Source organism: Lissotriton helveticus, chromosome 4_1 (assembly GCF_964261635.1).
Source record: "Lissotriton helveticus chromosome 4_1, aLisHel1.1, whole genome shotgun sequence".
In the NCBI taxonomy this organism is placed as follows: Eukaryota; Metazoa; Chordata; class Amphibia; order Caudata; family Salamandridae; genus Lissotriton; species Lissotriton helveticus.
Window position 1 is genome coordinate 1050739596 of NC_136063.1, and position 14083 is coordinate 1050753678.

Genomic DNA, 14083 nt, shown 5'->3' on the forward strand with positions numbered 1-14083 from the left:
TGTTTCTAATCGGCAGCGAAACGGGCACTGAAGAGGCCGTAAGGCTGAAACGCGTCTGCCCCTGCGTTTCGCAATTTTAACAACAGAGCCCTGTCAATAAAAACATTCTGAACCAGCTAGCATGTGTTGGTTTCCCGTTCGTTTGGATGGGGAGTGGTGTGGAGATATTGGACGGTTAGCAAGTACCGTCCTACCGGCACGCCTTCCGGTCAGGAGCACCGCGTCGAACTTGCAAAGAGAGTGGTAGCAGTTTCGAGCAGAGACAACGCGGCGCCCCCTCAAGCAGTCAGAAGTGCTCACCTGTGTTGCTGACTGCGATGGGGAGGAAGCATACGGCGGGCTACACTGGTCCGTTGTTTGTAGCTGGCTCAGTGAATGAACTTTCATCAGCCCTCGCCCCTGGGAACCTCGGAGTCCAAGCCATCCAAAACCGAACTGTGTTTGGGCATCACTGGATGTTAGGCGCAACGGAATACTATGTCCGTAGTCTGTTTGGGAGGCGACAAAACTCCGACCTGGATCATCATGGAGTGGAGTGGAGGAACGCTGAGGGGGTGGGGCGGAGAGCAACACCAATTGGGAGAGAATCTAAGGACTTTAAATCAGGAGCCCCCACAGCATGTTACTAATCGGCAGCGAAACGGGCACTGGGGAGGCCATAAGGCTGAAACGCGTCTGCCCCTGCCTTTCGCAATTTTAACAACAGAGCCCTGTCAATAAAAACATTCTGAACCAGCTAGCATGTGTCGGTTTCCCGTTCGTTTGGATGGGGAGTGGTGTGGAGATATTGGACGGTTAGCAAGTACCGTCCTACCGGCACGCCTTCCGGTCAGGAGCACCGCGTCGAACTTGCAAAGAGAGTGGTAGCAGTTTCAAGCAGAGACAACGCGGCGCCCCCTCAAGCAGTCAGAAGTGCTCACCTGTGTTGCTGACTGCGATGGGGAGGAAGCATACGGCGGGCTACACTGGTCCGTTGTTTGTAGCTGGCTCAGTGAATGAACTTTCATCAGCCCTCGCCCCTGGGAACCTCGGAGTCCAAGCCATCCAAAACCGAACTGTGTTTGGGCATCACTGGATGTTAGGCGCAACGGAATACTATGTCCGTAGTCTGTTTGGGAGGCGACAAAACTCCGACCTGGATCATCATGGAGTGGAGTGGAGGAACGCTGAGGGGGTGGGGCGGAGAGCAACACCAATTGGGAGAGACTCTAAGGACTTTAAATCAGGAGCCCCCACAGCATGTTTCTAATCGGCAGCGAAACGGGCACTGAAGAGGCCGTAAGGCTGAAACGCGTCTGCCCCTGCGTTTCGCAATTTTAACAACGGAGCCCTGTCAATAAAAACATTCTGAACCAGCTAGCATGTGTCGGTTTCCCGTTCGTTTGGATGGGGAGTGGTGTGGAGATATTGGACGGTTAGCAAGTACCGTCCTACCGGCACGCCTTCCGGTCAGGAGCACCGCGTCGAACTTGCAAAGAGAGTGGTAGCAGTTTCGAGCAGAGACAACGCGGCGCCCCCTCAAGCTGTCAGAAGTGCTCACCTGTGTTGCTGACTGCGATGGGGAGGAAGCATACGGCAGGCTACACTGGTCCGTTGTTTGTAGCTGGCTCAGTGAATGAACTTTCATCAGCCCTCGCCCCTGGGAACCTCGGAGTCCACGCCATCCAAAACCGAACTGTGTTTGGGCATCACTGGATGTTAGGCGCAACGGAATACTATGTCCGTAGTCTGTTTGGGAGGCGACAAAACTCCGACCTGGATCATCATGGAGTGGAGTGGAGGAACGCTGAGGGGGTGGGGCGGAGAGCAACACCAATTGGGAGAGACTCTAAGGACTTTAAATCAGGAGCCCCCACAGCATGTTTCTAATCGGCAGCGAAACGGGCACTGACGAGGCCGTAAGGCTGAAACGCGTCTGCCCCTGCGTTTCGCAATTTTAACAACAGAGCCCTGTCAATAAAAACATTCTGAACCAGCTAGCATGTGTTGGTTTCCCGTTCGTTTGGATGGGGAGTGGTGTGGAGATATTGGACGGTTAGCAAGTACCGTCCTACCGGCACGCCTTCCGGTCAGGAGCACCGCGTCGAACTTGCAAAGAGAGTGGTAGCAGTTTCGAGCAGAGACAACGCGGCGCCCCCTCAAGCAGTCAGAAGTGCTCACCTGTGTTGCTGACTGCGATGGGGAGGAAGCATACGGCGGGCTACACTGGTCCGTTGTTTGTAGCTGGCTCAGTGAATGAACTTTCATCAGCCCTCGCCCCTGGGAACCTCGGAGTCCAAGCCATCCAAAACCGAACTGTGTTTGGGCATCACTGGATGTTAGGCGCAACGGAATACTATGTCCGTAGTCTGTTTGGGAGGCGACAAAACTCCGACCTGGATCATCATGGAGTGGAGTGGAGGAACGCTGAGGGGGTGGGGCGGAGAGCAACACCAATTGGGAGAGAATCTAAGGACTTTAAATCAGGAGCCCCCACAGCATGTTACTAATCGGCAGCGAAACGGGCACTGGGGAGGCCATAAGGCTGAAACGCGTCTGCCCCTGCCTTTCGCAATTTTAACAACAGAGCCCTGTCAATAAAAACATTCTGAACCAGCTAGCATGTGTCGGTTTCCCGTTCGTTTGGATGGGGAGTGGTGTGGAGATATTGGACGGTTAGCAAGTACCGTCCTACCGGCACGCCTTCCGGTCAGGAGCACCGCGTCGAACTTGCAAAGAGAGTGGTAGCAGTTTCAAGCAGAGACAACGCGGCGCCCCCTCAAGCAGTCAGAAGTGCTCACCTGTGTTGCTGACTGCGATGGGGAGGAAGCATACGGCGGGCTACACTGGTCCGTTGTTTGTAGCTGGCTCAGTGAATGAACTTTCATCAGCCCTCGCCCCTGGGAACCTCGGAGTCCAAGCCATCCAAAACCGAACTGTGTTTGGGCATCACTGGATGTTAGGCGCAACGGAATACTATGTCCGTAGTCTGTTTGGGAGGCGACAAAACTCCGACCTGGATCATCATGGAGTGGAGTGGAGGAACGCTGAGGGGGTGGGGCGGAGAGCAACACCAATTGGGAGAGACTCTAAGGACTTTAAATCAGGAGCCCCCACAGCATGTTTCTAATCGGCAGCGAAACGGGCACTGAAGAGGCCGTAAGGCTGAAACGCGTCTGCCCCTGCGTTTCGCAATTTTAACAACGGAGCCCTGTCAATAAAAACATTCTGAACCAGCTAGCATGTGTCGGTTTCCCGTTCGTTTGGATGGGGAGTGGTGTGGAGATATTGGACGGTTAGCAAGTACCGTCCTACCGGCACGCCTTCCGGTCAGGAGCACCGCGTCGAACTTGCAAAGAGAGTGGTAGCAGTTTCGAGCAGAGACAACGCGGCGCCCCCTCAAGCTGTCAGAAGTGCTCACCTGTGTTGCTGACTGCGATGGGGAGGAAGCATACGGCAGGCTACACTGGTCCGTTGTTTGTAGCTGGCTCAGTGAATGAACTTTCATCAGCCCTCGCCCCTGGGAACCTCGGAGTCCACGCCATCCAAAACCGAACTGTGTTTGGGCATCACTGGATGTTAGGCGCAACGGAATACTATGTCCGTAGTCTGTTTGGGAGGCGACAAAACTCCGACCTGGATCATCATGGAGTGGAGTGGAGGAACGCTGAGGGGGTGGGGCGGAGAGCAACACCAATTGGGAGAGACTCTAAGGACTTTAAATCAGGAGCCCCCACAGCATGTTTCTAATCGGCAGCGAAACGGGCACTGACGAGGCCGTAAGGCTGAAACGCGTCTGCCCCTGCGTTTCGCAATTTTAACAACAGAGCCCTGTCAATAAAAACATTCTGAACCAGCTAGCATGTGTCGGTTTCCCGTTCATTTGGATGGGGAGTGGTGTGGAGATATTGGACGGTTAGCAAGTACCGTCCTACCGGCACGCCTTCCGGTCAGGAGCACCGCGTCGAACTTGCAAAGAGAGTGGTAGCAGTTTCGAGCAGAGACAACGCGGCGCCCCCTCAAGCAGTCAGAAGTGCTCACCTGTGTTGCTGACTGCGATGGGGAGGAAGCATACGGCGGGCTACACTGGTCCGTTGTTTGTAGCTGGCTCAGTGAATGAACTTTCATCAGCCCTCGCCCCTGGGAACCTCGGAGTCCAAGCCATCCAAAACCGAACTGTGTTTGGGCATCACTGGATGTTAGGCGCAACGGAATACTATGTCCGTAGTCTGTTTGGGAGGCGACAAAACTCCGACCTGGATCATCATGGAGTGGAGTGGAGGAACGCTGAGGGGGTGGGGCGGAGAGCAACACCAATTGGGAGAGACTCTAAGGACTTTAAATCAGGAGCCCCCACAGCATGTTTCTAATCGGCAGCGAAACGGGCACTGAAGAGGCCATAAGGCTGAAACGCGTCTGCCCCTGCGTTTCGCAATTTTAACAACAGAGCCCTGTCAATAAAAACATTCTGAACCAGCTAGCATGTGTCGGTTTCCCGTTCGTTTGGATGGGGAGTGGTGTGGATATATATATATATATATATATATATATATATATATATATATACATGTATACATGTATACATGTATACATGTATATATATATATATATATATATATATATATATATATATATATATATATATATATATATATATATATATATATATATATATATATATATATATATATATATATATATATATATATATATGGTACGAGGGGGCCGAGCTCCAGGGGGGGCCCTGAGAACAGTACCCTTGACTGAGAGCCTCTCACTGACTCCAGAGGGGGCGCCCTCCATGCACTTTGCAGGGGGGCCCTCTCAACTTTCGTTACTCCACTGCCGGGTTCTACTTCTTACCACAGAGACTATCCAATGACATCGAGGATCAGTTCACCCCCGTCTGGGCTCCCGCCAAAAGCGTGAGGGCTGTTATAATAGACCACTTCCCTACCAACGACTCCGGGCTCTCCTCTCCTCGGCACAGAGGCTCTACACCGAGGGCACTTACGCCTCCCTCATTGCGGTGACCAGAGACAAAATATCCTGACCACTGCCACCTTCGAGGAGCTGCTGAGGCTGGACCAGATGGTGAGAGCTCTGCGTTCGACCAGCATGAACCTGGACTTCGAGCAACTATGCGCCCCCAGCGGGGGCTCCTGCGTGCCCCCCAACCTGCTGCTGCACGAGGTGCAGGGCAACCCAGCTGACATTGAGAGCCTCAACGTTACCTTTCCCATGTTCCAAGGTGGGAGGCAGTTCCTGGGTGCGGCGCTGGGCGGCGTAGAGCTGAACCCCTGTCTAACCTGGTGGAGCGGGCCAAGGCCGTAGTCCGGCTGGTGTACAGCCTGCGAGACGACGCGCCCGGGGACCGGGAGCAGAGCCGCGAGTACCGTACCGTCGCTGACGAGCCGAAGGCCTTCGAGTTCAAACACATCGAGGTGAGGAGCGTACCTTTAGTCCTGTATTCCAGATGCGCCCTTCTGCTTGTTATCAATACAGTGCAGGATAATGATACTTTTTTTCCCGCCACTTTTCTGATTTTATAAGTATTTCTGTCGTTCTCTGATTCATAAATGTTTGCAAGTCATTCATGAGTTGTAGGTCTGTCACAAAGTCTATAAAGTAAAATAACAAACTGGTTGAAATGCATACACGATTTAAAAGACTGTTTGCGTCACGTTGGGTAATTTTCAAATCACCCGTCAGGTCACTCAAGGAAGGGAGGAGATATCTGTAGTTAAGCGGCGACAGTCTAGTAAGGGCGGTCACTTTACAGTACACATCGCTGCATATAACAAACACAGTACACAGTGCACATGCTGGTACGATATTTTCATATTTTCGTACTGTTACAGTACGTATTAAATCAGATTTCTTAAATCCTGGCACTGGAGTTGGTAAGGAGACAGACGTTTGTTCACATCACTCTTGCTCAGCATGACACGGAGAAAGGCTATTTTCATGCAGCGCTTCAAACCACACTTCTGCAGTTTCAAGGCGTTGTAAATCACAGGCGACACCATTAACTAATCTAACGGTACTGCTCCCAAATAGATTCGTCTTGATTTCTTTGAAGAAAGCATCGCATTTCTGAACGCGACTGAAAACGATCTTCATATGGGTCACTATACATTTACTATTAGAAAAGCTTCGATTCTCTCGAGTGCCTTATTTTCCTTTTCATAGAGGTTAAAACCGCAGATTATCTGTTCTGGGCGCTGCAAATAATAAAAAAGAGTCATTGTTACCCAGATGATTTGGAACGCGCTACAGTTCAACTAAGAAGGATGAAGTGCTGATATGGTACTGTCAAAATTCAGCCTTGTAACTTACAAGTCGTACGTCTTGGCGCGAATTGGCGTTCTAAATGTTCCATGTTTTGAAGCCACAGCAGCCACCTGGCATTATTACATCTTCTTTTGCAGACAGAGATGAATGCGCCTTTTGGATCAAATAGATCAAACCACACGTTAAGAACAGCGATCCACAAATCATTGTGACGTGGTGATGTGGTCTGTTGGATAATATATAGCGCTTTTATGCTTGCGCTATGTAAACACCGATATACCCCAAAAAATGTTTTCAAGCAGTTTAGTTTTATATAGCGCGAACACTACCTGAATGTATTGCAGCGGTTCACATAAGCACCAATATTTTACATAAGACGCATTCATTTTTCGGTAGGCACAGGGAGACCAGAATCACATGATGTTGAGCCTTAAGCCGAGACTCGAATATGGTTCCCCAGCTCCAAAGTCGGCAGCTCTGGACGTTAGGCCACATCCTCTCAGCTATTCTATTAACATTTGCACTTCTTTAATAGATTTGCATCTTGAGTATAGAGCCCATTGTATCAAAGATTCTGCAAATAGGTCATTTATTTATTTTAGAAATTGAACTGCAAAATAGGGGCTCTGTAGACTACACATTTTGGAAGAATCCATCGTGCGGTAAATGATTCCAAGACATGCACTTGTTATATGACCTACTCACCAAGGTCATTTGGAATCTCATCGGATAAAAAAAAAATAGCACCAGAACTTGAAAAATGCCTTGCACTATATGCTTGTTTTATCTGTCTATTTTCATGGAACAAAGGGCCTGATATGTCAACGGAGTTCATCCGTTTTGTATCTGTTGGAAATGCGTAGATACAGAAAAGACACAATATATTTGGCATGGGTTTAGCTTTTTAGGTCTCGCCTGTCTATGCGCATGCGCATCGAGCTTGCGAGACTATTGCGGCTTAACCACTCTTTAACTAACAAGCAAGGAATCGTGGCGATTCCTTGCAGTGCCCGTGACTTTTAAGCTCAATGCGCATGTGCATTGAGCTTAAAAGCGCGTGCACATCAGTTACCTCAGCCGCAATCGCCGTCTGTTCCCTCAGCCGCATTCCTCCGACACCTTTTGAAGTGAAGCTTAGCTTCACTTCAAAGGCCCCGGCTTCTTCACACCCACATGCCGCTCTCCCCGCTCCGCCCCCTCCCCTGCCCGCCGTGTGCATTTCTCCTCCACCCCCTCCCCACAGCAATGCCCTCCGTCTTGTTTTTTTTTTTTTGCATTACCAGCTTTTCAGTCTTTTTCATTTGGGGGGCCTGCAGTGTTGTGTTTAAAGGCCTATATGATTAAGGCACACTGGCTTGTCTTCAGTCTGTATGACAGGGCACCCCCTCCCTCCCTTACGTTTGTAGTAATAGACAGCATGTGGTGAAGGTCACACGGAGGTCAGCTAATGGGACGCCTGCCCACTTCTTGCTCTGTGCATGCTCCGGGTGTGTGATAGTAAGCTCGACTCCCCCACCCCTCCCGGCCCCGTGGTTCTCTCTGAATACAGTGGGTGGGATTCTGAAACTGTTTACGGTGTTCCCCACTTACCATAACACACCCCTAACCACAGTCTCTCCTAATGTCAGTTTTCCATGACTGTCTTCTGCCCCTAAAAAAATCACTTTCTTTTCGTTAATCAGTACGGCTTTTAAATCAATTACAGCTTAATCTCTGCGCCACCAAACCACATGTAAGTCTTCACAGTAGAATTGAAGCAGTCATTTTCGGTGCTTTGGAGGTGTTGAAGCTGCGCAGCCGCAGTGCAACCTCTGCCAGCAGGGCCCACGCCTTCCAGGTCTCTCGGCACCATTATATTGCATTAAACGGAGAGTGTGTGTTGGATTGTTGGGACCTGGAGTTCGAGGTTGCCTTTTTCTTACCGCCCCCCCTCCCCCACTACAACTTCGCAATTTAAGAATGCAAACGGTATTTCCTGCCTCTCGGAAGCCCGGCGAGGACCCACAGGCGGCCGTTGTACATTTGTACCCTAAAAACCATCGTGTGAGGGGCAGGGATCCACTTGTGTTTGCACTTCGGTTGCCTTTGAAAAGAAACGCTGTCACCCTCACTCACCCTCAACACCTCACCCTCACTCACCCTCAACCCCTCACCCTCAACCCCTCACCCTCACTCACCCTCACCCACCCTCACCCACCCTCACCCTCACTCACCCTCAACCCCTCACCCTCACCCACCCTCACCCACCCCCACCCACCCTCACCCTCACTCACCCTCAACCCCTCACCCTCACCCTCACCCTCACTCACCCTCAACCCCTCACCCACCCTCACCCACCCCCACCCACCCTCACCCTCACTCACCCTCAACCCCTCACCCTCACCCTCACCCTCACTCACCCTCAACCCCTCACCCTCACTCACCCTCAACCCCTCACCCTCACTCACCCTCACTCACCCTTACTCACCCTCAACCCCTCACCCTCACTCACCCTCACTCACCCTCACTCACCCTCACCCTCACTCACCCTCACTCACCCTCACCCTCACTCACCCTCACCCACACTCACCCTCACCCTCACTCACCCTCAATGCCTCACCCTCACTCACCCTCAACCCCTCAACCCCTCACCCTCACTCACCCTCAACCCCTCACCCTCACCCACCCTCAACCCTTCACCCTCAACCCCTCACTCACCCTCACTCTCACTCACCCTCACTCACCCTCAACCCCTCAGCCTCACCCTCACCCTCACTCACCCTCAACCCCTCACCCTCACTCACCCTCACCCTCACTCATCCTCAACCCCTCACACTCACTCACCCTCACCCTCACTCACCCTCAACCCCTCACCCTCACTCACCCTCAACCCCTCACCCTCACTCACCCTCACTCACCCTCACTCACCCTCAACCCCTCACCCTCACTCACCCTCACTCACCCTCACCCTCACTCACCCTCACTCACCCTCACCCTCACTCACCCTCACCCACACTCACCCTCACCCTCACTCACCCTCAACGCCTCACCCTCACTCACCCTCAACCCCTCAACCCCTCACCCTCACTCACCCTCAACCCCTCACCCTCACCCACCCTCAACCCTTCACCCTCAACCCCTCACTCACCCTCACTCTCACTCACCCTCACTCACCCTCAACCCCTCAGCCTCACCCTCACCCTCACCCTCACTCACCCTCAACCCCTCACCCTCACTCACCCTCACCCTCACTCACCCTCAACCCCTCACACTCACTCACCCTCACCCTCACTCACCCTCAACCCCTCACCCTCACTCACCCTCAACACCTCACCCTCACTCACCCTCACCCACACTCACCCTCAACCCCTCACCCTCACTCACCCTCAACCCCTCACCCTCACCCACCCTCAACCCTTCACCCTCAACCCCTCACTCACCCTCACTCTCACTCACCCTCACTCACCCTCAACCCCTCAGCCTCAGCCTCACCCTCACCCTCACTCACCCTCAACCCCTCACCCTCACTCACCCTCACCCTCACTCACCCTCAACCCCTCACACTCACTCACCCTCACCCTCACTCACCCTCAACCCCTCACCCTCACTCACCCTCAACACCTCACCCTCACTCACCCTCAACACCTCACCCTCAACCCCTCACCCTCACTCACCCTCACCCTCACTCACCCTCAACCCCTCACCCTCAACCCCTCACCCTCACTCACCCTCACAACACATATTGTGTTACAATAGGTGTCACATTTGCGAAAGATAAAACTATCTAGAGATGTAGCATAACGACCAGAGCTGCCATATAAGTCACGTAAATACAAAACATGTTGCATTCCAAATGCTATAGGTGTCACTCATCCATTTGCAAAACGAAAAATGTCAAACTCTTCTATTGCGAGACCTATTGCATTTTCAATGCTTGTTTTTAAAGTCTCCGTGCATGAGTCAAATGTTACAAATTGAAAGACGCATGCATACCAACAGGTGTGTCCCAGTTGAAGGCTCCACCTTCTTTTACATCACGTTGCAGTATCGTCGAGAAGGCCTCATCTGGGCCACCAGTAATCCTACTGTGAATAAACAGCCAGCAGGAGCACATACCATTTGACACCTTTGATTCTAAACACCCTTACTTTTGTTTCCAGTGCACATTGCCCACAGCCCTTTCTTTAAGGGTCTCACTGGCACCTCACCTGAAGGTTTGCAACTTCAACCACTAACTCATCAGACATGTTTTACAACAATTACTGGCTAGCCACTAGCCTTTACTGACCTGGCAATTATTTATTTATATTCTAGCTTCTTCCTAATTTGCCTATGTTTATATTCTACTTCTAAGCATGAAATAAGTTTTATGTAGGTTTAAACCTTTCTTGGCCCCCCTTTTCCAATCACTGCATAAAATTAAATCCGAAAAGATTGAGGTGCATTGGCAGAGCAGCACTGGAGCTTCAGAGCCAGACCTCAAGCGCTGCTCTACCTATGTGACTGGGTCCTCGCATATATAAGTATCTAAATGAACAAGCATTGAAAATGCAATAGGTCTCGCCTTTCATTAAGTTAAAGCCATTTGCTTTGCTATACAATACCATTAGGAAGGCAAATGGCTTTAACTTAATCAAAGGCGAGAGCTATTGCATTTTCAATGCTTGTTTTTATTGTGAATTTGAATTGAAATCGCCAATATTTGATATGCATAAGGTCAATACTTGTTTTTTATTGCGAATTTGAAATGAAATCGCCAACATTTGATATGCGTACACTGGGTATATAGTTGTTAGTTTTAAAAGTGAGGTTAGTGTACTAGTAATGCCTCTGAAACTGCGAATTAACACAGCCCTATGTTGATTCATATTATTTGTGTAGCACTAGTGTTATTAATCCGAATTTGTAGTCCAACTTCAACATTCGTACATTCAATCATTGTAGGAACCGTCGGATCTTAAACATCTACTTTTACCGAAACTTGGCTACACACCATAGTTTGCCGCTTGCAGTGTTTTTTTTGCTGAACTTCGGACTTTGGGGCATTGGAGAATCGACGGGACTGCGAGGACCAGCAGCCCCGTGTTTGCCCGTAGCTGTGTGCCTCTTCCCGTCCTCCCGTGCTGGGACTTTAAAAACTACTCGCGGCCCCCGCTTCGTGGGAGTCGCTCACAGTGTTTTTTTTGCTGAACTTCGGACTTTGGGGCATTGGAGAATCGACTGGACTGGGAGGACCAGCAGCCCCGTGTTTGCCCGCAGCTGTGTGCCTCTTCCCGCCCTCCCGCGCTGGGATTTTAAAAACTACTCGTGGCCCCCGCTTCGCGGGAGCCGATCGCAGTGTTTTTTTTGCTGAACTTCGGACTTTGAGGCATTGGAGAATCGACGGGACTGCGAGGACCAGCAGCCCCGTGTTTGCCCGCAGCTGTGTGCCTCTTCCTGCCCTCCCGCGCTAGGACTTTAAAAACTACTCGAGGCCCCCGCTTCGCGGGAGTCGCTCGCAGTGTTATTTTTGCTGAACTTTGGATTTTGGGGAATTGGAGAATCGACGGGACTGCGAGGACCAGCAGCCTCGTGTTTGCCCGCAGCTGTGTGCCTCTTCCCGCCCTCCCGCACTGGGACTTTAAAAACTACTCGCGGCCCCCTCTTCGCGGGAGCCGCTCGCAGTGTTTTTTTTGCTGGACTTTGGGGCATTGGAGAATCGACGGGACTGTGAGGACCAGCAGCCCCGTGTTTGCCCGCAGCTGTGTGCCTCTTCCCTCCCCTCCCACTTGCTTGTATTTCTTTGTGCGCGCATCCTGCTTCGCGGAACGTGCACGAACGCGCGCCGGGCCAAGGGCAGGCCCGTTTGTGCCCGTTAGTGGCCAGTAGAGGCTGGGCTGGGCCCCCCTTACACCATGTGTCCTGTAAAATTGGATAGTGTTACATCTTGCCCCAGGGGAGAAGGGTTGTGTCCCATTTCTACTTATTCATTGTATATTTATTGTGTGTGGCACGCATTAGTTGTCCCATGGCGACTTCTAGGGATGCAAATGGGAGACGCGCCAATATGGGTGATAGTATGGTTGCGACTCTTGACAGTTATTTTACTAGAGCTTCTTCTGTTCTAGATAGGGAGATAGAATTAGTGGAACGGAGAGTATCACTCGACTCCAAACGTTCCTCGCTGGGAAAATGTGCTAATATCTGTTCCCCGGCACAGCTTCCATCATTAGGCCCAAGCAAATCACCCTCCGACATAAATCCTGGTTCACCCCCTAGTAATCTGGTCGAAATTTCCCCACCCGAAGGATTGGCTAGCCCCCTAGCTCAAAATTCACAAATATCCCGGGTCTCTACTAGATCGGCAATGCACCTGGCCCCGAATAAGACAGAGCTCCCCTTAAAAGGAGGCCAGGCCGTCAAAAGGAAAGGGGGGGGGGAGGTCCCCAGAGATTGAAAAATGTAAAATCTATTAAAAGTAATAAAGGTTCAAAAATAGGGAGGGTGGTGATAGAAGACTCTCCAGCTCCTGTTAGTATGATTATTCCTCCAGACTCAGAGATGGGCCCGTTACATTTGGAAAGTGGGGAATCTGGGTCATTAGGCCAAACGGATCGTTTCTGGGTAAGAATGGAGAAACTATTTTCCTCTCTTTTATCCCCACTGAATGATCGTTTAATGAGTATTGAGGAGCATCTCCGAGTACACGACACAAGGGGGGGCTCAAACCCAGAAGCCAACCAGGGAGTGTCCCATACACCTACAAACTGCCCAGCCCAGGTGCCACAACAGATTTGTTTGACATCCAACACTGGTTCATTAGTTGAGTTAGCTGGGGGAAGCACACAAAAACCACACGATAACATTCAAATAGAGAGGCCAGTTGCTGCACGGGTCAGAAGAGTGCCCGCCTCCAGTAGTCACGGGGCCCAAGACCCCCAAACTCTATACCACCTAGCGGCAAGCACTCAAAATACGTCGCGTGACGCGTCCAAAACTAGCAGCAACAAGATCTAATGCAACAGTTCTGGACCTCCTCCCAGATTGTACGCCTTACGTAGTAGTCCTAGCCGGTGTCCCTGAGTTGGGTAGTAACAACACAGAATCCTATGAAGAACTCAAGAATAAGTCTACACACTGGCTGAACATGCACAGGCCCCTACCCCTCCATGTATCTAGTGAGATCATACATTTACGTAGAGTTAGCTGGGTTGGGAAGCGAGAGAAACATATGAAAGGAGATTGTATAGTCCTCAACTTTAGAGATATGACTACAGTAAGGCATATCTGTGAATGGGGAAGAGTGGGCTTGGCTACTAGTATTGTACCTTATGCTCTCTCCTACTTTTACCCGAATCGCAATCCCATGGGGAGTAAGCGTGTGGCGGATGCACCCCACGGCTTCCGGTTCCCTGATTGGGGATGGGGTAACGATTCTATTTTGAATGTCCCAGTAGCGAACACTTTTGGAATACTGGATGAGGTGGATTGACTCGCCCGTCCTAGCATCCATATCCCCCCTTTGGTCCCTGATGGTATAGGTGCACCCTTTGGGTATGCTTTATTGGATGGTACCTACTTGCCAAACCGGACCCATACCACCACAAAGCCCAGTAGTCTAGGTCTCAGGGATCTTGGAAGTAAAAGCAATCAGGGGAAAAATGGGCAATTGAAAGGGGAAGCTGCCAACGTGTGGGAAAACCATGCTGTGGAAACAGTGGGGGGCACCAGAACGGATACTGGTGAGCCCATGAGGAAGGTCTTTGGGTCCCTCGAGCATGGGTGCATTAGTATGAGTGGGGTGTCAACTACCGATCCCCAACACGCCACGGTTTCCCCCAGTCTAGACAAG